General features: G+C 48.3%; 1 protein-coding gene and 1 pseudogene across 2 annotated transcripts in view; one reads left to right on the top strand and one right to left on the bottom strand.

Annotated features, from left to right (window-relative positions):
• Dock5 (dedicator of cytokinesis 5) overlaps window positions 1-23,296 on the top strand; it is a 184,016-nt gene that overhangs the window by 29,237 nt on the left and 131,483 nt on the right. The window lies entirely within an intron of this gene.
• Window positions 12,741-22,588, bottom strand: LOC101963777 (trifunctional enzyme subunit alpha, mitochondrial pseudogene; annotated as a pseudogene).

The raw sequence follows: 23,296 nt of genomic DNA, 5'->3' as shown, positions 1-23,296 counted from the left end.
CCAGAGCAGTGGTCCACTGACCACGGACTGAATCTCTGGAACCGGGAGCCAAAAGTCACGTTTCGTCCTATGAGTTGTCGAGTATTCTGGTCACAGTGACAAAATGTTGACTAACACAGAGAGCCAGTTTTCGAGGTGTGTCACTTGGCATTAATCTGACATTGGATCCCATAATGAGGAAAAATGTTTTTAGAAATTCTCTTTCAGCCGAGTGGTTTCCCTACCTAGGAAGACTCAGGGGCGTGCTCAGCAGCTCATCTCTGACATTCGCAGTCTTGGCCTTGTAGCCACCGGAACCACAGATTCTCTTATGTCCAAAATGCTTAAGCCCAGGGGGTTTCTTGTTTTAAGATTTTGAATTTTTGGATTGGGGGTATCAAGCGGTGCTAATGTTTTTGTTCTTGTTTTTATTTATATTTTTTGGTATCAGGGATTGAACCCAGGGACACTCGAACACTGAGCCACATCCCAGCCCTATTTTGTATTTTATTTAGAGACAGCCTCGCCATTGCTGAGGCTGACTTTGAATTCATTATCCTCCCGCCTCAGTCTCCCCAGCAGCTTGGATAGGTGTACACCATAGCACCATAGCACTGGGCGCGTGCTAATGTTATACTTCTTTGTTATAATTGCTTTCTGGAGAAATAGTGCTATACTATTCCCATTACCATAAAGAAATAGGCTTAAATAAGTTTATTTCAAATAAATCCTAACTACATACATTAGAAGGTCAGTGTGTTAATTTAAGAGGATATAGGTAAATGTATTGCAGATGGCGTACAGTAGGACCAGCATCATGGGAGTGGCACGTGGACAGATGGGTCCTGGGAGGACCTGACCTAGGCAGTTAGCATCTCTGGAACTTGTGACAATGGACTTGGTGGTTTCCTTTTCTGTGACAGTGATACTCGAAGTGTTTGTGACTTGGTGACCGGGACTCTCACGCCTCTGTTGACAGGAATGGAGGGCAGGCACCCGCAGCTTGGTGTCATGCAGGCTGATTGTCATGAGGCTGCTTTGCAGGGCAGGTGGTGGCGGCTGCAGAGCATGCCCTGGCCTGCTGACCCAGGTGCATGCAGCCAGGGCCCCTGTGTGCCCATGGTTCTGTTCAGCACTGCCCGGCCTCTGCAGTGCCTCCCTGTGAAGTTCGAGCTTGCCATGATCCGGGGAAGGCTGGATTGGTCCAAGGGGGTGTCACTGATCCAACCTGAGTGGTGGCTCTGGTGACAATCCTTGTTCCTCACTGGCAGGATCTTTTATTCCTCCCACGGTGGCAGTGCTGAAGGTCCTCTGGGAGGTCATGGTGGCTGGTGAGGCCTCGAAGCCTGGGTGACTGCAGTAATGGTCATTTTTATCACAACACAGGCGTATGGGTCCAAAAATCCAAAGAGTCCTAAAAGGCTAACGGTGTTTTCTTTCCCCTCCATCTCACCCAAGGCTACCTCACACCTCTGTGCCCCCTTTTCTAAATCGGCTTTCGCATAGATGGTTCTACATATGCTCATCTTGCTGTCTCTTTCTTGGTGCATCGGTTTCAGCTAGCAGTCTGTTTTCTGTGGCTGTAACAGAATACCTGAGATTAGGGAATGCATGAAGAACAGATTATTTCTTTACTCTTTCTTCTTTCTTTTTTTGGGGGATTGAACCCAGGGACGCTTGACCCCTGAGTCACATCCCCAGCCCTATTTATTTGTTTGTTTTTGACACAGGGCCTTGCTAAATTGCTGAAGCTGGTCGTAAACTTTCAGTCCTCCTGCCTCAGCCTCTCAGGTCACTGGGATTACAGGTGCGCTCCACCACGCCCAGCCAGGGATTATTTCTCACTGTCCTAGAGGCCCGGAAGTCTTAAGAGTGAGGTGCTAGCGCCTGGCAGGGCTTCTGTGCTGCATCATCCCGTGGCAGAAGGTGAAGGGCAAGAGGGTGAGAGCAAGAACGCAGAAACCCCCTTGCAGTGCTGGGCCCACTCCTGTGACGTTCCATTGGTGAGGCTGCCCCCCACCTGGTAGGCCCCTCCTGTCAGGCCCCCAGTTTCCAACTTGGGGAACATTCCAACTGCTGCAGGTGTTACTTCCCTTATCTGTCGGTGGTGGGCATTCCCTCTTTCACGTGTCCGTTTCTGCCCCTTTGTGTTCACAGATGGTTTGTTAATTCTCCTTCAGTGTCCACACTGCTGTTACTGTTCAGGTATTCTCAGCTGAATGAAATGTGGATTCCAACTCCATTCCCTCCGGTACAGTCCTTTCTTCCTGGAGTTAGTGATTGCTTCATTTTCATGTCTTCCAAACAGCCCGTCAGATAACCTGTCAATTGCAGGTTTTTTCTTTAAATCCCTCTCTTGGAGCATTATCTGTTTTTTTTTTTTTTTTTTTTTCTGTCCAGCATGGTGGTTCCTTCTATCTGGCCATGGCTGTCATCTGAGACCTCCTGTCCCCATCACCTCGGGACCTCCCTGTGCCTGTGTCCAGTGTTGGATTCTGTCTTTCTCCCGTTGGTTCACTCCCTGTTTCTTCTGGATCGCGTCCTGCCATCACTTCTTGAGGAGAGGTCATGTCTGGAAATGCCTTGATTCCACTTTTCCGCCTGGTTGACGGTTGACTGGGTGTAGGACTCTGGGTTGAAAAGGACGTCCCTGCACAATGGTGTACGACGCAGCGTCCACCGTCGTCCAGCGTCCATGTTTTACTTTGAGACGTTCACAATCACTCTGGACTGTCTTCTTTAAATGAGACTTGGGTGACCTTTCTGGGAGGATCTGGAATCTTCCCTTCGTGTCTCTGTCCTGCGACTTCACAGTGGCCTGCCTTGGCGTGAGTCACCTTTCAGCCGTTTCTGCCAGACGTCCCATTGTCTGTGGAAAGTGTGTTTCTGGCTTGGAAATTTCCTCGTGTCAGTGTGAGGATTCTTCCTTCTCCGCCACCCTGTGTGTTCCCTCTTTCTGAAGTCTCCCGTGGTGTTGGGGACTTTTTGGATCGACCCTTCAAGTTTCCTCCATCTTTTCCTGTTGTGCACCTGGTTTTATAGATACGGCGTTGCATCTTGTTTCTCGGGGGATATCATGGGTGGTGGGTCTGTTTCTTAGTAATTTTTTAGTTTTTCTTCTGACCCTTGGCACTCTCTCCCATTGGTTCACTCCCTGTTTCTTCTGGATCGCGTCCTGCCATCACTTCTTGAGGAGAGGTCATGTCTGGAAATGACCTCCCTCCATCCCTTCCTTCTGTTAGGCTGTAGAAGAATGTTCTGGTTGGGCGTCTCCGCTGCTTGTCTTACGTAGGGATGAGGGACTGTGCCCTCTTCTGTAGCCTTTTCTCTGGGGCAAGTCCGATCCTCCAGGATCGCATGGAGGCACAACTAGCCTGCATGACCTTCAGTGGGAAGAGGCAGGGCCACAGCACCTTTTAACACGTGCCCCTCTTTGTCCTGTTTCTGTGGTGTTCCCGAGACTGGAGAGTCTCCCGTTCCATTTGTACGGAGGATGCACCTCGTGTCTCCTGTGAGGGTGCAGGAGGGATCATTGTCAGGACTTACAGAGGAGTGGGGAATGTCGTCCTTGGCTATACTGTCTCTCATGGCTCCCCATTTCCTGACAGCCTGCCTCTCTCTCCTCCTCATAACAGAGTCAGTCTCCCCACATGGCTTGCTTTCTTCATTCTTTCTTTTGGGGGGTTGGTACTAGGGATCGAACTCAGAAGCACTCCACCCCTGAGCCCCACCCCCAGCCCTATTTTGTATTTATTTAGAGACAGGGTCTCACTGAGTTGCTTAGCGTCTTGCTTTTGCGAAGGCTGGCTTTGAACTCACCATCCTCCTGCCTCAGCCTCCTGAGCCTCTGGGATTTCAGCCAGGAGCCACCACATCTGGACTCTACAGTTTGCTTTTTGAAACCTGCACTACTGTTAAGTCTTCAGCTTAGCTACTCTTTTTGAGACTTCATGTTGGAATCCTCTTCTTTCTAAAGGAAGGTTTCTGAGACGCCACGTGACTGGATTAAAGAGTAAGAATGTTCCGACATCGGATGGAAGCTTTTCAAAGCTTTGGCCACCCTTGCCACACCTTACATTCTGGTTGCTCCACCTTGGTCACCGTGGCTGTCAGCCAGGTGCTCCTCGAGGGCTTCGCTGACGCTCTGCACGCTCGCCCTCCTGCTCCTCACAGCAGCCCTGCAAGGAACGCACAGTGGTGGCTAGGGCAAGGGGCGTCTGCCCAGGATCCCAGAGCTAGCGGGTGACCGAGCTGGGGTTCACGTCCAGACCCACCCGATGGCTGGTCACCCCGGTCCTATCACTGCCCAAGCCCTGGCCACCCTTAGGCTGCTTTCCAGGGCTCTTCCTCATGGTCTCCCGGGAGAAGCAGCCCTGTCCTCTCTCCCTCCCTCAGAGAGCAGGGACAACTGGCCCCCCGCTGGCCCTCGCTCTTTCTGAGGACACACTGTGCTCCTGCGGGTCCGCTCTGCACCATTACCGACCGGGAGTGAGCTCTGCGAGGCCCTGGCACACGGATCGTGCTTCCGTTCGGATTCTCGGGTGGAGACGGATTTTTCCTTCTCTGAATAATCCCAGGATTATTCCAGAGGACGCGGGAGAGGCTCACCGCAGCCCCAGGTCTCAGCCCTATCACTGTGACCAGTTCCCCAGCCTTCCAAAGAGTAACGTAACTTGGTGGGTCGTCTGTCTGACCCACGTGGGGGACATGGTAGCTCTCTTAGGGGACAGGTGGCCGAGTCTGCACCTGTCTCAGGCAATTCGTTATTTTCTCAGTGTAAATAAAGGCGTGACGTGCCCGTCTCCAGCTACTCCACAGAAGTTCCCCGAGCGCAATGCAGAGGATCTCCCCGTCTGCCTGTTCAGATCCGATGAAGCCAGGAACCCTAGTGGTCGCCGTTGACGCAGAGCTGGTGCTCATTGGATGGAGTCCTTCTGCCCAACTTCCCTTCTTCCACCTGAGTCTGGCGCTCAGCAGAGGCCCTGGCTCCCTGGGACCTGCTTCTCTTAGCCAGCACGTGGCTCCTGACAGCTCAGGAGGCACCAGGGAAGGCTGGGGTCACCAGGTCGCCTTGCTGGGAAATGCCTACCTCCCACCGACAGGAAGGAGAAGCTGTGAGCAGATTGGCTGAAAAGTGCCGTCCACACTGGGCGCCCTTGTCACCTACCTGCCTGGCACCGGGCTCTCTGTGTGGCGCACTCCGGTGGCCTCTCCCCCTGCCCCGGTGCTGCCCCCCCAGGCTCCTGCTCTGGGTTTCCGTTGGTAGCGCTGGAACCCGGGAGTTGGTTACTCAGTGGGTCCTTCCTCCACCAGCAGCTCCCACGGGCCAAGATTCTGGGTCTTAGCCTTTGAACAAAGTGGATGTGCCGAAATGTTTCATGACAAGAAAATGAACAAGGGAGGGACTTCCAGTATAGATAACAAAGAGGCTCAAAAAAAAAGACCTAAGGATGAAAGAGAAGAGTGGGTTGCTTTTGCCGGGCACCGTGGCGCATGCCTCTGGCCTGGAGGCTGAGACAGGAGGATCACGAATTCACAGCCAGCCTCAGCAACTTAGCAAGGCCCTAAGCAACTTAAGTAAAATACACAAAATGCAAAAAAAAAAAAAAAAGGGCAGGGGATATGGCTGAGAAGTAACTTAAAAAAGAAAACTGTTAGGAGTCCACATTTCCATGTGAAGGGGATTTAGTTCCCTTTGGGTAGACGATTGTTTAGGTTTGTCAGAATCTTTCTGAGGTTAGATTTCCATTAGGTACTGAGGCCCTGAACCTCACAGATGAAGTGTTGGATTCGTGTCCTGTCAAACAGAGGCCCATCGCATCTGAAGCTCCCTGTCCATCCTGTTACCTGCCCTTCCCCAGCATTACTGTGTACAGCATGTGTCCCCTTCCAACTTTTTGAGTGTCCTTTCCTGCTCTCCAGGAACTGACATTCGCAAGGCTGCACTCGGTTACTGTTTGGTGAGGGAATGATCGAGGCCTGCTCACCTTTAGCACTTTCCACGTTTCCCACCTTCCTACTGTGTCCCTGAGTTCTTCGTATTCTTTGTGATAGTCATGTGTGCACAAATCCCTTTTCACCCTGGACATCTGTATGACCATAAGAAAAAGCAAAGGACAGAATCCTCATTCTCTTATAGTCCGAAAAGGTACAAATGAAGTCAGAACAAATCTGCCTTCAACTAAGGGAGACAAAGTTTCACTTACACTAGGTTGAGGGAAGCTGGACGGGGCTTGCAGGGCCCAGCTGGAGGCTCTTCTTCATATAAATATACATGTGTGCTAGTCAGCTTTCTGTCACTGTGACAAAACACCTGACATAATCAACTTGTAAGGAGGAAATCCTTACATGATTTCACAGGTTTCTGTCCATTGGTTGGCTTTGTTGTTTCTGAGCCTGTGGCGAGGCAGAACATGATGGCGGGGAACATGTGATACAGCTGAGCTGCTTACCTCAGGGTGGGTAGGAAGCAAAGAGAGAGAAGAGGAGGCTGGGGTCCTAGGACCCCATTCAAGGACACACACCGATGCCCTAACTTCCCACTAGGCCCACTGCCTCCCAGGAGTCCACAGGCTGGAGACCAGGCCTTTAATACATGAGCCTTTGGAGACACTTTAGATCCAAACTATAGCAGGGCACATAAAGAAAAAGTCACGGTCTTTATTGTAACTACCTGACTCCTCAGGCAACTGATGTTAAGAAGGTTGGTGTCCTGCAGTGTGACCATCAAAACCCCAGACAACCCAGTTAACAAAGGGCAAAGGACTCGAGCAGACATTTCCTATGTCCTTGGCCACCCATCATATGGAAGGGTGCTCAGCACCACTAATCGTGCACAGATGGAAACTACCCGGGGGATCCCCTCCCACCCACTATCAACCCAAAACCAGAAAACAAGTGTTGGCAAGGATGTGAGAGAAATTGGAGCCCCTGTGCACTGCTGGTGGGAATGTGAAGTGCTGCAGCCCTATGAAAACAGTATGGAGCACCCCCCCCCCAGGCTAAAAATAGCATTACTGTGTGATGAAGCAGCTCTTCTTCTGGGTGCATGAGAGTGAAACCTAGAGGAGATATTTGCACACCTGTGTTCACAGTAGCATTATTTACAATCGCCACTCACATGCCTATCAACGGATGGAGGAACAAAGTAGATATCCTACATGTAATGGATTATTATTCAGCTTTGAAAAGGAAGGGAATTTATTTATTTATTTATTTATTTATTTTTGGTACCGAGGATTGAACTCAAGGGCACTTGACCACTGAGCCACATCCCAGTCCTATTTTGTATTTTTATTTAGAGACAGGGTCTCACTGAGTTGCTTAGCACCTTGCTTTTGCTGAGGCTGGCTTTGAACTCGCGATCCTCCTGCCTCGGCTCCCAAGCTGCTGGGATCACAGGTGTGCGCCATCGCACCTGGCTAGGAAGGGAATTCTGATTCACGCAGCAACATGGATGACCCTTGACGCCGGCCGACATTGAGTGAAGTATAAGCCCATCACAAAGACAAAGACCAGGTGATTCCACCCACCTGCGGCACCTAGAGTGGGCAGATTCATGGGGAAAACGGAGGAAGGGTCGTTGTCAAGGGTTGGGGGGAGAGGGGAACAGGAAGTGGGTGTTTCATGGGCACAGAAGTACAATTTACAAGATGAAGAAAGTTCTGGAAATGGGATGCCCAGTAATGTGAACGTACCTCCCTACTCAGCTACACTTAAGAATGGTCCAATGGTGAATTTTATGTGTCTTTACCGCAATTAAAATGAAGGAAAATGTAAAATTTAGAAGAGGGTAGCACGCATCGTCCACACCTGTCTCGGTGAGCGTGCAAGCCCACCGTGTGTCCAGGCTGCTTTTTGCTTTCTGTCTGCCCTCAGTTTTTTTTTAAGGATCCCATTGCATGCATTACTCAGCAGTCCCACCCGCTCCCCGCCCCTTAGTCCTCTTAGCAGCATACCAGGGACACCTTTTCAGGTCAGTGACCAGGAGCCTGACTCACCTTCTTAGGGAGGGTACTTACCCAGGCGTGTGTGCACCGTGATAGATTCCATTTCCTTTTTCTGAGCCCTCCGGTTATTTCCAGTTTTGTTGCCAAACAAAGCTGCAATAAATGACTTTTTTTTTTTTTTTTTTTTGCATTTCCTTAGATGCTCTGAATCTTCTGAGTTCCAAAAGTATTTGCTAGGTCTGATTATTCCAGTGCCTTGTGACAGGCCTGCTGGTGACCTCCTCTCCAGGGCCAGGTACGGCACCTGCTCCTGAAGCAGCACTTGCTGTGATTTTCATATTTGTGGTCATGAAGTTAAGTCTCTTTTTAAAATTATTAGTTGCAATCGGGAGCAGGGGTGCATGCCTGTAATTTCAGCGGCTCGGAAGGCTGAGGCCTGAAGATCACAACTTTTCAGCAATTTTAGTGAGGCCCTAAGCAACTTAGTAAGACCCTGTCTCAAAATAAAAAAGAAATATAAAAGGGCTGAGGATGTGGCTCAGTGGTAAATCGCCCCTGGATTTAATCTGTGGTTTCCAAAAAAAAAAAAAAAAAAAAAAAAATCAGTTGCTTGCATGTTTTTTGTGTATTAAGGGTGAGTCAGGAATCTGTTTTTCTTTTCTTCCCTCCTCCCACTTGGGTAAATAGCTAATTATGCCAGGGTTTTTCTCATTAAATTAAAATGCCATAATCATATGTATTTGGATACCTTTCTAGACTCTTGGATTCTGCTGTTTTTATTTTTTGTTTGTTTGTTTTCTATTTCTGTGGCAAGTGTTTGTTTTGAATATACAGAAACTTTGTAGAGGTTTAATGTCTCTCAAAAGGAAAATTCCTTGCCTCCTTCCCTTTTCAAACTTTCTTGGCAGTTTGCAGATATTTTCTTTCCTTGTGAACTTTTAAACAGTTTTGTTCAGTTATTGTAAAGAATCCGGTTGAGGTTCTGATCATCTTTCCATGTACCACATTTGAGCTGGTGTGCAGATGTGTTTGTGCAACTCCAGTTGTTAAAGAAATCATCTGTGCTCATCGTTTTCAACAAATAAGCAGTAGATCTTGTTTTTCCCAAGGATTCTGAGTACATGGTAACTACGATGTGAGCCTGAGGACATCTTTCTGTGCATTTGAACACATTTACTAAACAAAATGGAGCATTCTGTATACTAGAGCCTATATTTTCCCACTTAGAATAAAATGATGGACATCTTATCAGTGACTCTAAAAAGGTGGTATCTGTAAGTCTAGAGCAGATAAGGACCCTCAGATCAGGGTGGAAAGTAGACAAGTCTGTTGTCTGGAGGGCCTGGGTTACTTCTGGGAGGAAATCAGGATGGGCCTTGACGGAGGGTTCTGGAAGCAGCTGCTGTTCTGTTTCTTGGCCTGGGTGGAGGTTACCTGCCTAGGACCATTTCTTCACTCACCAGCTGCGAGCCTGTGATTCTGTCTCCGGGGCTTCCCTGCTCATTCTGAAGTGCAAGGTGTGTTTCCAGAAGGCCCGTGCCAAGGTCAGGTCAAGGTGTCCACTAAGTGTCGTCCTCCACTGCCTTCCCACCTGTGGGTGCTGCCATGCTTCAAATATCTTGCTGATTAATTTCCTCTTTGTTGTATTGGTGATAATGGACATTTTAAAAAAATATTTTTTTACTTGTTGATGGACCTTTATTTATTTTTATGCCGAGCTGAGGGCCGAACCCAGTGCCTCACACAGAAGAGACAAGTGCTCTGCCACTGAGCCTCAGCCCCAGCCCCAGGCAATGCACATTTTTAACACATCTGCGGGTGTTTCTATTTCTTCTGTGATTGTGTTCTTAGCTCATTTTCCTCTTGAGTAAAAGCTTTTCTTTTTATTATCTTGTCACATTTTTCTGTCATTTCTCTTGTGATTAATTTTCCTGTCATTTGTGGCCTTTTGTCCTGTGGACATTTTCATCTTTATAGTCCAGACCTTCAGTCTTTCTGTCGTTCAACCTGGTCATCAGCTAAGAAAAGTTAAAAACCATTGTTGTGTAGGTTTCTTTTTAAATTTGAGCACTTGTGTGATTTTTTTTTTAACATTAAAAACCTCATCCAGGGCTGGGGATGTGGCTCAAGTGGTAGCGCGCTCGCCTGGCATGCGTGCGGCCCGGGTTCGATCCTCAGCACCACATACAACCAAAGATGTTGTGTCTGCCGAGAACTAAAAAATAAATATTAAAATTCTCTCTCTCTCTCTCTTAAAAAAAAAAAAAAATCCAACCCGGATTGTCTTTCTCCCATGATGTGAAGACACATCCAGCCTACTTCCCCCTCTACCCAGTGAAGCCATTATGTGGACACCTTTTGTTGACAGGCGATTCCAGGCCACTTTGTGGACTCAGGCACTCAGTCGGTCACGTGGCCCCGTCACAGTCAGGACTCCGGCACTTTCCTCAGCCCTGTGGTTCCTTCCCCGGGTCCTTGGTAATCTGCCACTTCCACTCTTGTCCTCAGCAGCCACCACCCTGTCCTCCCTGAAGTTTGGCCTTTTCTAGAGTGACGCATGCATGGAACCACACAGTGTGCCCGCGACCTTTGAGTCGGCCACTCATTCTTGCCTGTGTATCTGCCATCGTGCTTCTAGTTGCTGAGTCGAATTCCGTTGTATGGAGGTGCCACAGCTCCTTCATTCATCCTCTCTCTGGGGGAATTTGGGGTTGTTTCCAATTCTTGGCAATTACGAATAAAGCCTCTTTATGCAGAGAATGGCCAGAGTCCACAGAGCCAGAGATAAAAAACAAAAGTGAAATCGGAAAGCTCAGAAAAGAGTGAGCAGGAGTGAGATGGCAGACACGAGGTTCACATGTTTGTAATAACAAGACGTTGGCAGGGAACTGGAGGGAGATGGCGCTGCGCTTAGGCAGCTGGCTTTACCCTTCCCTTGGTGTCTTCCAAGGGCCACAGAACGGTCAATAGAAGACCCTGGAATCAGCCCTCTTCATCACGAGGCTGTGCCAATCCCCTCCATGACACTCCTGCCAGTGACGTCCGGATGGGCCAGGATACCATAGCTCTCTGAAGATTCATTGAGAGGAAGAGAAGTTTCAGGCTGGGCTGGAGTGGTGGCTCAGGGCAGAGCAGTTGCCTAGCACGTGTGAGGCACTGAGTTTGATTCTCAGCACCTCGTGTAAATAAATAAAATAAAGGTCCATCGATGACTTAAAAAAGAAAAAAGTCTTGGATTGATAGATAAAGCTCCTCTTTTGTGAATGCTGAGCATCCCTCTTCGGGAGGCCCAGTGTGAGGAAGTCTGTGGCACATGGACCTTGCCAGATGTGAGCCTCTGGCTGGGTGCGGTCACACCTCTGCACGGAGCCCCAGGGAGAACCTGGGCAAGTCACCTCACGAGCAGGCTGTGCTGATTAAGCTCCAAATTATGTGCACCAGGCTGAACATGGTCCTCCACTGAAGGCTGAGATGATCCAGCCTCCTCGTGGCCGAGTTAGCCTTCTGTAAACTTAGTTTATGGAGAGAATTGGGTCACATGGAGGAACGTAGCAAGGGCCACTCAGACAGGGGGATTCCAAAAAAAAAAAAAAAAAAATTCAGGAATGAGCTTTGGAAGTTCTTAAGTCACGTGCATTGGTGGAAAATAGGAGTTATTGGGAGATACTGGAGCCGGATAATAAGACTTCAGATGTGGCAGGAGTGTGCAGAGTAGTGTGATGCTCCCATGAGAGCTTGAACATGTTAAGTGTTGGAAATGTTATTTCCTCTGCACAACAGCCCTGTGGTGTCCTTATCTCATACATGCAGGGAGACTGGAGGCAGGACAATCCAAAGGCAGGAACCTTGAACTTTAGGTGAGGAAGGCTAATCCATGGTGTCAGGAGCGGAGATACAGAGCGACAAGTCTGAGGTGAACCTAGCGTCAAGTGTGAGTGGCTAAAAGCTGAGCCCTGGACGGACATGTGAGACCCATCTTTAGTCTTCTCTTTACCTGCACAGTCCTATGCCTGGATATTCTGAGCAGTTTCCTGTGGGGCATGAGGATGGGCTGGGGGTGAGTGGCGGGTGAGGGTGCACATGCCCTGTGCGTGCGTGACTCTAACAGCATGTGCCACCTACAGGTGGGACCAGGTCTCCTCTGTCGAGGTTCACAGGTGGCTGCAGGAGTTGGGACCCTCACACTTCCCTTGGGGGGTCCGTGCACTTCAGTAGGTCTCTGCTTACCAGCTGCTCACTGTCCGAGTTACCCTGAAGTGAGGTCTGCTAATGTGCAAGACCAGCAAATCCAGGTTCTGTTACTTTCAATGTGAGGTTTTTTTGTGTGGGGATACCGGGGATTGAACTCTGGGGCACTTGACCCCTGAGCCACATCCCAGCCCTATTTTGTATTTTATTTAGAGACAGGTCTCACTGAGTTGCTCAGCGCCTCACTTTTGCTGAGGCTGGCTTTGAACTTGAGATCTCCTGCCTCAGCCTCCCGAGCCACTGGGATTTGAGGCATGCACCACCGTGCCCGGCTTCAGTGTGGTTTTAATTTTTTTTTTTTTTTTGAGGCTGACACTTTGGTTTTATTGTTGTCCTGTGTTGGGCTGGGTACAGAAATGCCCCGGCCACCACTGGCCTCCCAGGAGGAACAGGCAGCAAAGGTGGTGCCCCATGGCTCTTGGCTGCTGATTTGGGCTTCAGGGTTCAATTCAAGGAGCACAGCAGGCTCCACCCCTCAGCCTGAAGGACAGACTCTGATTCACGGTCAGACTTCACCAGGAAGGAGAGCTGGTCTGAGCAGAAGGAACTTTGAAGAAGCAGACGCTACTCTAGGCTTGGTCTTCCTCCTGCTTCCTGGTACCCCCAGATGGGCTGTTGAAGCAGTGCTGCCGGCAGTGGGGTTAGTGCCCTGACCAGGCGGGCAGGAGAGCCTGCTCCCTGCCGGAACGTCTTGCTAGGTCTGTTGGCGTGGTCACTGAGCAGCTGGCAGGGACTGATCAGTTTTTTGTAGGCAGCCTTGTACTTCTGGAGCTGGTCCAGTATCTCCGGGCACCATATAGATCCACAAAATGGAAGTGCTTTCCAAGACAAGGGGAAGTGCTTTCCAAGGCCAAAGACTGCACGGGTATCTCCCTCGCAGGTGTGGCCAAGATCCCTTCCTGCAGGAAGATGCTGTCTCATTCATAAGTCTTGTCACCACATCTTTATCAGAGGAGACCTCAGGCTTAGCAGGCAGCCTCAGACTTGCCAAAATACTGTTCATTCAGACTCTTGTTCTTCAAGCCCTCCTGACAGATGTAAAAGCCCTTCCCAGATTTGCGACCCGGGAAGCCCTTAGACACCCTCTGTTTCAGCAGTCTAGGTTTCCACCTCCAAACCACTCCCCAAGGACTTCGCCTGCGTCTTCTGTCATGTGTGTCATTATGTCCAAGCTAACTTGTCTGCCAGGCAGGGTGGCAGCACCCACAGGAAGGCCCAAGCCTGCAGTCAGGGAATCTGGCTTCTTAGGGTCAACCCCTTCTGCAGGATTCTCATGCCTACAGACCACATGGGTGCAAGATACCTGGTGGTGCGGAAGCCAGGTCCTTCTTTAGCCACAAGGATGACCTTCCCCTGCTTGAGACCAGCTGCTACGGTGGAGCAGTTGTGTCCTTGGATGTTTTCTTGGTTGTGATGATGTCTGGTAGCTGCACAGGAGAGAAGCAGCGCATGCCAACCACCTTCTCAGGTCTGTCGGACAGCAGCAGTTTCACTGCTTGGGAAAGCAGATGTGTAAGCGGTAAACAAACAGTGATCTCTCATCACCGCCTCTGTTTCCTTTACCGCTTTGTGTTTAACTCCGAGGTCCTCAACAGCGGCTTCATTCACCAAGTCGGCCTTTCTAAAACCCTGGTCATCAAGCTGCCCGTCCCCGCGGCTGAGGATGAAATGCCTTTCGAATGACGTCACAGCTTTGTACTTCACTTTGTCACCGGCTACTGCGGTGTGTTTAAGAAGGGCCTTCAGCCCCTTATCCATGGAGACTTGGATGATGCCAGCTCCCATCAGCTCTGCATCAAGAAGAGGGAGATGCTTAACATCCTTCTGTGGAGCTCCCAATTTATTTATTTTTATTGTTAAAAAATATATTTTTAGTTGTAGGTGGACACAATACCTTTATTTATTCACTTCCATGCAGTGCTGAGGATCGAACCCAGTGCCTCCCACTTGCTAGGCAAGCGCTCTAGCACTGAGCTACAGCCCCAGCCCCTTCAGATTTATTTTTCTTTCAAAGGACTTGACCATGATCGAATCCCATCAAGGTCTGCAACTCTTTGGTCGCTGCCAGCTCTCCAGATCTCTGTGATTCAGCAGGAGAACCAGCAGCATTCCCTGCTGAGTCCAGTCTTCACATCGATTATTTTCAGAGGGGCAGGATAAAGGCCTTGGTCTGCTTTTGCACTTTTTCTTCCATTGTTTCGTCAGTCTGCTGTCTGACAGATGCCATGGCCTTGGTCTCAGTTTTCCCTCCAATCTCTTGTCTCTCTTTGGAGAGATCCCATCATCTAGTCCATTGGAAGAGCAGCTGCAGCGTTTTCTAGGGATCCAGCTGTCTGTTCCTCTAGAGGGTTTTCTCCTGCTCCAGGGGTTCCACCAGTTGGCAACGAGGGCCATTTTCTTGGCTCTTTTTTGATACCAGTCAGCATCATGTCAGATGCAGCAGGCACATCTACATTTTGGGCAGCCTTGGGTGCCTCCTCCTCCTGGTAGGATCCCCAGCAAGGCTTCAGAGACACGCAGTACTGTCGGTTTATCTCTTATTGCTATTCTGTGTTGGCAAGCAGTGGCGGCGATCTTGAGCCCCCTTTCCCATCAGGATCCACCCATGGCAGCCACAGCAGGTCTTGGGGACTTGTCAGGTTTCTCAGACATCCTCTGTTCTTCCTGAGATATTTGCATTGCTCCTTGTGGGATCTTACAGGAGGCTCACCTGTTGATATCAGCACCTGCAACAGAGCAGCCTGGCTCTGATGAGATCCCCTGATGAGATGAGGTGGCCCTTTGGTTTATTTGATCGCACGCCCAGATTTCATTCATTACTTCCGTGGACTCTCGTGGACTTCTTGGCTTCGAAGTGCATTTGCCTTTGAATTGGGTGAGTCAATATGAATAACTGACACACTCCCCTTGACTCCATAGTTAACGTGGCTTCCAGGCAGCACAGCAGAGGACCCTGAAAAGTTGCTGTCAAATGTCTCCTGGGAAGACCTCGGTGGGACCCTGAAGGCATTGCAGCTGGGGCTTCCAGTGGTCAGGGAGGCCACCATCGTGAGCAGGAGAGGATGAAAGTACAGAGCGCTGCTTGTTTTTGATTTTTAAATACCAGGAAACAAGCAAGTCTAAATCTCTGCTGGGAAACATGTTATTTTCCTGTTAACATTTAGATTGTGTTTTGAGTTAGAGGGTCGTATTTTATGAAGGGCACTTTTCTTTTAGGAGCATTTGTGCCTAAAATACTTTATTCCTTTTGGGGCAACTTGAAAGGCAGGTTGAAATTGCAAAACGTTTCTGCTCTACTATATTCTCAGATATAGATGAAGATGGAGTCCCTTTCAGGTGATATATTTGTATCTGTAAACGTACATGAAGGTGGAATCCCTTTTCAAAAGAAAATTGTGTTCACTTTGCATCTTAAAATGTAAAATGACTATATCATGAAGTACCGTCAGTGGAATTTAGATTTTTTTCCATTTCTTCTAAAATTAAATCATAGAAATAATGTATTTACCTTTCTTCCAATTAGATGAGGAAATGAGATTGAAGAGGATTTTCTGTATCTATGCATTGAATTGACTCCAACTAATTGTATCTCAAAAAGAAATTTTATTTGGTTGCTCAAAGCATATAGAAGAAGGAAAATGTATCACTAGGCCAGCTGCTCACGTGGGCATAGACCTCTGTTTGCTTGCTTGTTTATTTGATTTCTTGCTCCTTTATTTTTACTTCTTCATGGTTTTCATTGTTTAGAAGGATAATTCAGTACAGGTTCGTGAAGTTCACTTATGTGGCCCTTGAAAAAAATATTTCTCAATCTTTCCTCTAGAACTAACTATAGGATCTTAAGCAAGCCACTGTCTTTCTAGAGCTAGAATTTCCATCAGAGTCTTCCAGTTTTAAAGGTCTCTAAAATTAAGAAGAAGAAGAAAAGGTTTTGTGGCACTCACTGATGTTCTGTGATACTAACAGGCGTTTGGTGTGGACTGTGATTAAAACCAAGTCTGCAGACCTGGTTTGGAGCCTCAGCTCCATCTCCGTGGTAATAAAGGTAGTTAACATACAGCCAGAGTCAAGTTCTTTACCTTGGTATTCCTTCATCCTCACAAGAGCCCTGCTTGTGAGATGCTATAATTACACCTGTTTTACAGGTAGGAAACTGAGGCACCCAGAAGTAAAATTACCTCCAATAAGAATCGCTAAGTATAGGGTCAGTTTGGACATAGGCAGTCTGAGGCCGGAGCTGGTATGATGAACGGTTGTGCGGCACTGAAGACCTCTTAATTTCTCAGAGATTATGTTTCTTCTCTATAAAATTGAGGACCTCATTAGTTTTATCATCTTTTCAGGTTTATATAAGGCTGCAATATAGGAAAGCCAAGGATTTGGAAGCAGAGTCAGTAGCACTTAGGAACTTGCTATAGGGGCAGGTCCTCCGGCCCCATTCCCAGCCTGCTGAATCAGAAACTCTGAGGTTAGGATCCAGAAACCTGTGTTTCCACACACCCCCCAGGTGACTGACGCATGCTAAAATACACGAACCACGGGAATAATATGTATGACGGTGGCTGAACCTGCAGGAAGCCATGTCAAAGAGGTGGGGATTTTGGTCCTTTGGGGGATATGTTGCTCATTTTCATGTTCCTTCTCACTTTGTCCTTACAGCTTGTTATATTGGTAGGTAAGATCCCAGCCTCACTTTATTGATGAGGAAGCTGAAGCCTAAGAGATTAAATCACTTGCCCGATCATCCGGGATGATATTTTTGGCCAAGCTGCCGCAGAGTGTCTTCAGTGGTGTGACTGTAATTTCGTCTCACTGTGGTCTGTCACTTTTCAACTTCACACACCCACCCACCCCTGGGTGTCCATTTCCGCACTTACGAAACAAGAGTTGACCAAGTGGTTTCCTGATTCTCTCGTTTCTGCCTTTCTCCCCGGCCGTGGCTCTCACTTAAAATTGTGTTTTTTTTTCTAGATTCCACAACAGTTTCTGGCTTGTGCCTTCACACTGTCTCGTCCTCAGTTACGGTTTCTGTTCATAATTTGGGTGCAGAGAGCTCTTAATCTGACCACTTGAGTCTTAGATCTGCTTGGTCTTTGTTTCAGGAGAACATGGGCCAGGAGCCACCTGACGCTGCGTGGTTTGGTTGGAGGAAGCCGTTTGGGCTGATGGGTTTTCTCTGTCATGGTACAAACTCTAGTTGTCCTCAGATCTTTTTTTATTTTTTTTTCCTCCTCTTTTACTTTTCCTAGTTTGCTCAACAAGAAAGAGGTTAATGGGAGAGAATAGAGACTAACGGGGCCAGAGGCGTGATTAACACTTGAGTGCTACCTCCGGTGTCCTCTGCAGACTCTGAGGGTACTGTGGTGAGCACATGGCTGAGGGCGTCCTGGGTATTCTGAATGATACCCTGGTCCTCTGTTCTCGGCGGAATCACTGCAGCAATGCTTGAAGAGCAGCAAGGAAATGGTTCAAATATTAGAACACCCCCTGAACCAGGTACAGCTTTTAAAGGGGGGTCTGTGCTCTGTGCTCAGCTGCCCGCATTAAAATGGCTTTGCTGCCCTCATTGTCCGGCCAACCCATCCCTTGGCAGGACCTTGAAGGCTGCCTTGCCCTTTGACCCCTGCAGTCCTCCCTGATCCGTGGTTTACACGCAGTGATTTCCACCACCGGCTTATTGATGAGGGTGATGGGGACCGTCTTTGAGGATGGAGGTGCTAACGTGAGAAGCTAGACAGGGAAGAAAGGGGAAGAGGCAGGGGAAGCCGGCGGCCTGTTATTCAGGGCCTACCAGGTGTTAGTCTGAGGGGCTCTGCACCAATTCTCATTTTGGGGCTCCACAAAACCATGTGAAGAATTCTTGTGGGCTCCATTTTATTTTTTTCTAATAGGGAAACTGGGTGGGGGGAACCTCCCCATGTTTATAGACTGTAGACTTTTTTGTTCTGCAGTTTTGGATTGCCTTGTTTCATCTTTCCTTCTTGAACCATTTTGTGTAAATTCAATCTCATGTTAATTTGAACGAGATGAGTTTTCAAGAATCAGTTGGCACCACTGAGCCAGTCATTAAATCATATTTGAATTTATATCCGAGAAATCTCTCTCCAATTCAACATATTTATTCCACAAATATATGTAATCCTTAAGAAGTAAATTTCTAATTAGTAACCAATGACTCGATTATGAAACCCCAGTTCTCAGAGGTGGTGTAGAAAGTGAAGATCACCGTTAGACCCCGTTGTGGAGTACAGTGGGTGAGAAGTGGAGCTGGAATCCTGACCTAGTAGCCCCTGGCCTGGATAGATCTGAGCGGGATGGATGTGCACATCTCATTGCAGAAAGACCAGTTTGGAACCTAGTCCTGTGGATCAGCCCAAAGCCCCAGGTTTTTACTTGTGGTGTAAACCTACTGTTGAATGTGTGTGTCTAGTCCTCGTGGTAGATCACTGTCAAAGAGCAGAAAGATAATAAAAATCTCTTGGCCTTCTGGCATAGCCTTGTGTGTAGCCAGGGTGAAGATCAAAGGTGTCCGTAGCTTCTGTAAAACTAAGGGCTGAAACTAGACAGATCAAGATGACAATGAAAAAGAACAAGTTTGATCATCATTTGGATATTCCAAATAGCAGACAACTCAAATGGGGGCCCCATTCTGTATTTGCTGGAACCTTCTTTTGTAAATTCTGTCAGATGACAAATTAAAAAAAAAAATCAAACATTTTTACTCATTCTTCAGGGGGTTATAATTTGGAGATTCATGAAAGAACCATTAGATAGATTTATTACTAGTTACACATAGGCTTTTCATGGTCAAAACTGATCCTATTTGCGGTCAGTACGTCTGTGCTATGGACTGCTTATTGCATAATCCCAAGGCTTCAATATTTCTTTTTTTTTTTTCTTCTTTCCATTAAGCCCTTTTTTTTTTTTTTTTTTTAAAACCAAATCAAGTATTTGGTAAAATGCAAACTGTTTTACATTGTAGACATACTGTCTTGTCTGTTTGGCTCTGCAGAATTACACTTTGCTGATATAAACAGTAAGCTGCTCGGGGAAGAATTCCAGCAATTTGTCTTTCCCAACCTTGCACACAGCAGACAGCGAGGCAATTTATATACAGCAACTCCCTGTTCTTGTTTAATTTCCTCAGACAAAACAGGAGATTGCGCTGGTGCCTGCCAGTTCAAAGCTGCACAGCGTGTTTGTCTGGCCTGCATTGTCACCTCATGAATCAGGACTCTAGAGCCACAGGGCCTTCCAAGTTTTCCGGTCCAGACCCTGTTGCAGATGAGAACTGAGGTCCAGAGTGACTGCTCACTGACCGTCACACAGCGTGTGAGTGGTCGGGTCTGGAGTTGTGTGGTGTTTAACCCAAAGTTTTCCTTCCTCCACCTTCTCTGTGGGTTATTCGAGTTCTAGGGTGAAGACTTGGCCTGCAAAGTGCCATAACTGTATCTCTGCTCTCAGAATCACACCAGCTGATAATGTGATCACCAGTCATGGAATTGTAGGATAAGAGTGTGTCTGGCAGCTATGAGTCTCATTTAAAGGGACAAATCTAGGCTCTTCCTTTTGTCCCTCAGCTCTCCTGGACACACCTTCACCTTTATGGGCCGTCCTGGTCCAGGGGGGTGTGTGGACCAACCTCACAGCCCAGCTCCTGGCTTCCTGGCTGAACAATGTGGGCCTCCTGACACTTACTGTGATGTGGAGGAAAGTGAAACCTCCAAGTGCACTGGAAATCTGAGGGATATTCAGGGAAGGGCTGTGCAGGGTGCTGGTTGGACTTCTGCCCAGAGACCTGACCGGGTGGCACAGTTGTCCATGGTGGCCAGTGCTCCCCTCGGAAAGGCTTTGTGGAAGGGCTGTGCTCTCTACATGCATCTCTGAAGGCTGAGGTAGGAAAGGCACCGTTAGAATTTTCTTGTCTGATAATCAGTAAGCAGCCAGAGAGGGGTCTTGATGTCCCCTTCCTGGGTGATGGGAAACCGCAGCTGCCTCCTTGGAGGAAAGCAGAAGTGTGTCTTGAATTTGGGGAAGAAGTGGTGAGCCACTGAACGGTTTGGCAGATGTGACAGAAGGCGTAAGCGTATTCATTTTTAAAACTGTACTCCTTGGAGCTCTGAGCCTTGGATCACAACTCCCTGGAGTCAAGATCGTGCCTTGGGTGCTACTGTCTTTGGAGGGAGCCTGTGCCTTGTTATGAGAAGACTCACAAGGAACGTGTCACCAGGTCCCCATTGGAGAGGGGTTTGTCTTCTAGTTGGTGGCAAACCCAAACTGTGCTGGAAGGGAAAACGGCCCAGGGACAGAAGAAAGAGTGCATTCTGGGCAACAGGGCCACTCGCTGTTTGTAGGAGGCGAGATTGGACTGTGGTGACAGAGGCAGGCTGTGGGTCAACCCCAAGCCCAGCGTAGAATTTAGGAGAAAAGAGGGGAACTTGGCAAATGGGTGGGTGATAGCACCGGATTGTCAGGTGCCCCTGCACACCGGTGCCCGTGCCCCTCGCAGCCCCTAGGTGAAGCCCCAGAGCTCTTCTGCTTTCCTGATGACTAAGAACCAGGAAGGTATGAAGCTGGTCATTGCACAAGGCGTGTGACACAGTGGCCTCCCTCTTCCTGTTTCCATCTGAGAGGGCGCTGGTGGAAGGAACCGTTCAGTGGACGGCGGTACCCTGGGCCTAGGGGGACCCAAGATGGGAAGTCCAGTTTCTGAAGAAGACCTGCCCCTTACCCAGTGGGCCGAACGTCGGAGTGAGCTGGCCACCAGAGGAAGGAGCTGAACTTGAGTGCCACCGCAGCCCTGGCCTGGGGACCCACAAACACGGAGTCCAGGGCCTGCTCCGGGAGGACCCGGATTCTGTGCAGTTCTCCTGACCTGCTTCACCGGCTGGTCCTTGTTTTGAATTCACGTAGTTTGTCCAGGCTTCTGTCCTGGAGCCACAGAACACTCGTTGGGCAACTCCGTCTGTAAAGGAGAGGCCACTGGAAAGAGGTGACGCCCGCGCCTTCCATTCACTGGCAGATTGTGCGGAAACCAGGCTCAGGAGCAGGCGCACTGCAGCTTGGGAAGCCACTGGGACAGGGCCACCTTTGTTTCCTAGTTATAAGGGGTGCCCTGTGGGACATTCGGATGGATCCAGTGACTTCCTTGTGTGCTCATTGAACCTGACTTAAATTGCTGGGTCAATGGCTAGAGCTGAGTCTCCGAGCGATTCTTCTTCTTTGGAAGGATCTAGATCACTCATCAGTAGATTAAAGGCAAAAAATAGATCTACTTGAAAAATAGCAGCACGTCATTGAAGTATGATATATACACTATAAAAATCCATGCATTTTAAATATACAAAATTAAGTGATTTTTTTTTTTTTTTTTTAGTACATTTATGGAGTTGTATAACCACCACCACAATCTAGTTCAGGATGGGTTTTTCAGTCGGCAGCTTCCGTTGACCAGTGATCTACTCTACTGTCTGAAGATCAGCCTGTTCTGAATATTGCAAATTAATGCAACCATCCAATACGTGGTCTTTGGGATCTGGCTGTTTTGACTGAGCGTAGTTTCTGAGGTTCATGCTTGTGTGTCGCGTGTCTCTATAGCACTCTTTTTGATTACTGAGTAGTCATCTGTTACATGGATTTACTGTTGACCTTCTGTCTATGGCTTCTGTACCCGAGACTTCAGTCAACCACAGATCAAAAATATTTAGGAAAAAAAAATTGTATCTGTCCTGGACACGTGTAGACATTTTTTTCTTGGTTTTTATTCCCAGCCAATATTTACCTAGAATTTGCATGTTTTGTTTTGATCCTGTAAGTAATCTGGAGGTGACCAAGTGTGCAGGGGGAAGTGCTCAGGTTCGTGGTATCTAAGGGACCTGAGGGCGGTGGAATCCATCCCTCATAGACACCAGGGGCAGGTGCATCCAGCCATAGGCTGATGACTGGTTGCTGCCTCTTGCTATTGTGACTACTGCTGCTGTCTTTTTCCTGTGGCTCCCGTGACAAATTACTACCCACTTGGCAGCCTAAAGCAACAGGAATTTATTATCTCACAGCTCTGGAATCCAGAATTCTGAAATCAAGGTGTGGACAGGTCTGTGCTTCCTCGGAGACTCTTGGAAGATTCCATTGGTTGCTTCTTCTGGCTTCCAGTGGTTGCCTGCAAGCCTAGATGTGAGGTCACGTCCACTCCAATCCCTGCCGCCATCTTCCTGTCAGTTCCTCTTTGAGTAGAGATACCTGTGATTGCATTCAGGGCCCGCCCTGAGACCTGCGGGGAGCTGCTGCTCCCAAAATCCTTAACACAATCGCCTCCTTGCCCACACGTCCGGCAGACATACACGTTCCAGGTATCTGCTGCGGATCTCCTTTTGGGCAACCACTTTCTGGTCCACCACAGGAGCCGTGAACATCCACCTATGGTTTCATTTCTCTTTGTAGATAACCTGGGAGTGGAATTGCTGGTTTGTTTGGTAAAAATAAGTTGAACTTTTAAGAAACTGCCAAACTGGTTTTGCAGTGGCCCTCTTTTTGCATTCTTACTGGCTACATATGAGAGTTCTCGTTTCTCCACATTCTTGCCAAGAGTCTGGTCTTTTTTTAAATCTTTTTATTACAGCCATTCTAGTAGGTGTGAAGTGATATGTGATTGTGGTTTGAATTTGCATTTCCCCAGTGAATAATTGTGATGAATATCTTCTCATGTGCTTAATAGTCACCCAAGTGTAATCTTTGGTAGAATATCTATGCAAAACTCTTGTCCGTCTAACTATTGGCTGTCGCCTTTGTCTGTCATGAGCGAGGCTATGGTTTTTCACTACCTGGTCCAGCCATTGCCAGTCCTAAGAACGGTGATGACTGAGGTTGGATTGATCAGAGGGCTGGGGCGATCCTGCTGCCCACATGTCCAGGCTGGGGCAAGGCACCATCCCTCTGTTGTCCCTTGTGTCATTTCTTAGTGGAGATCCTCAGATACAGCCTTTTGGCTGAAAAATACTATGTCAGGGAAGCCAAGAGACAGCTGCCCTGTATCCTGGTGATAATAGGCTCAGGATATTTCAGGCTGGCTGTTGTCTGAGGAACAAGGCAGGTGACCTACAGAGCCCCATGATGTATCCTCA

The sequence above is a fragment of the Ictidomys tridecemlineatus genome, chromosome 14, assembly GCF_052094955.1.
Source record: "Ictidomys tridecemlineatus isolate mIctTri1 chromosome 14, mIctTri1.hap1, whole genome shotgun sequence".
NCBI lineage: Eukaryota > Metazoa > Chordata > Mammalia > Rodentia > Sciuridae > Ictidomys > Ictidomys tridecemlineatus.
This window is presented reverse-complemented; position numbering and strand designations above follow the sequence as displayed.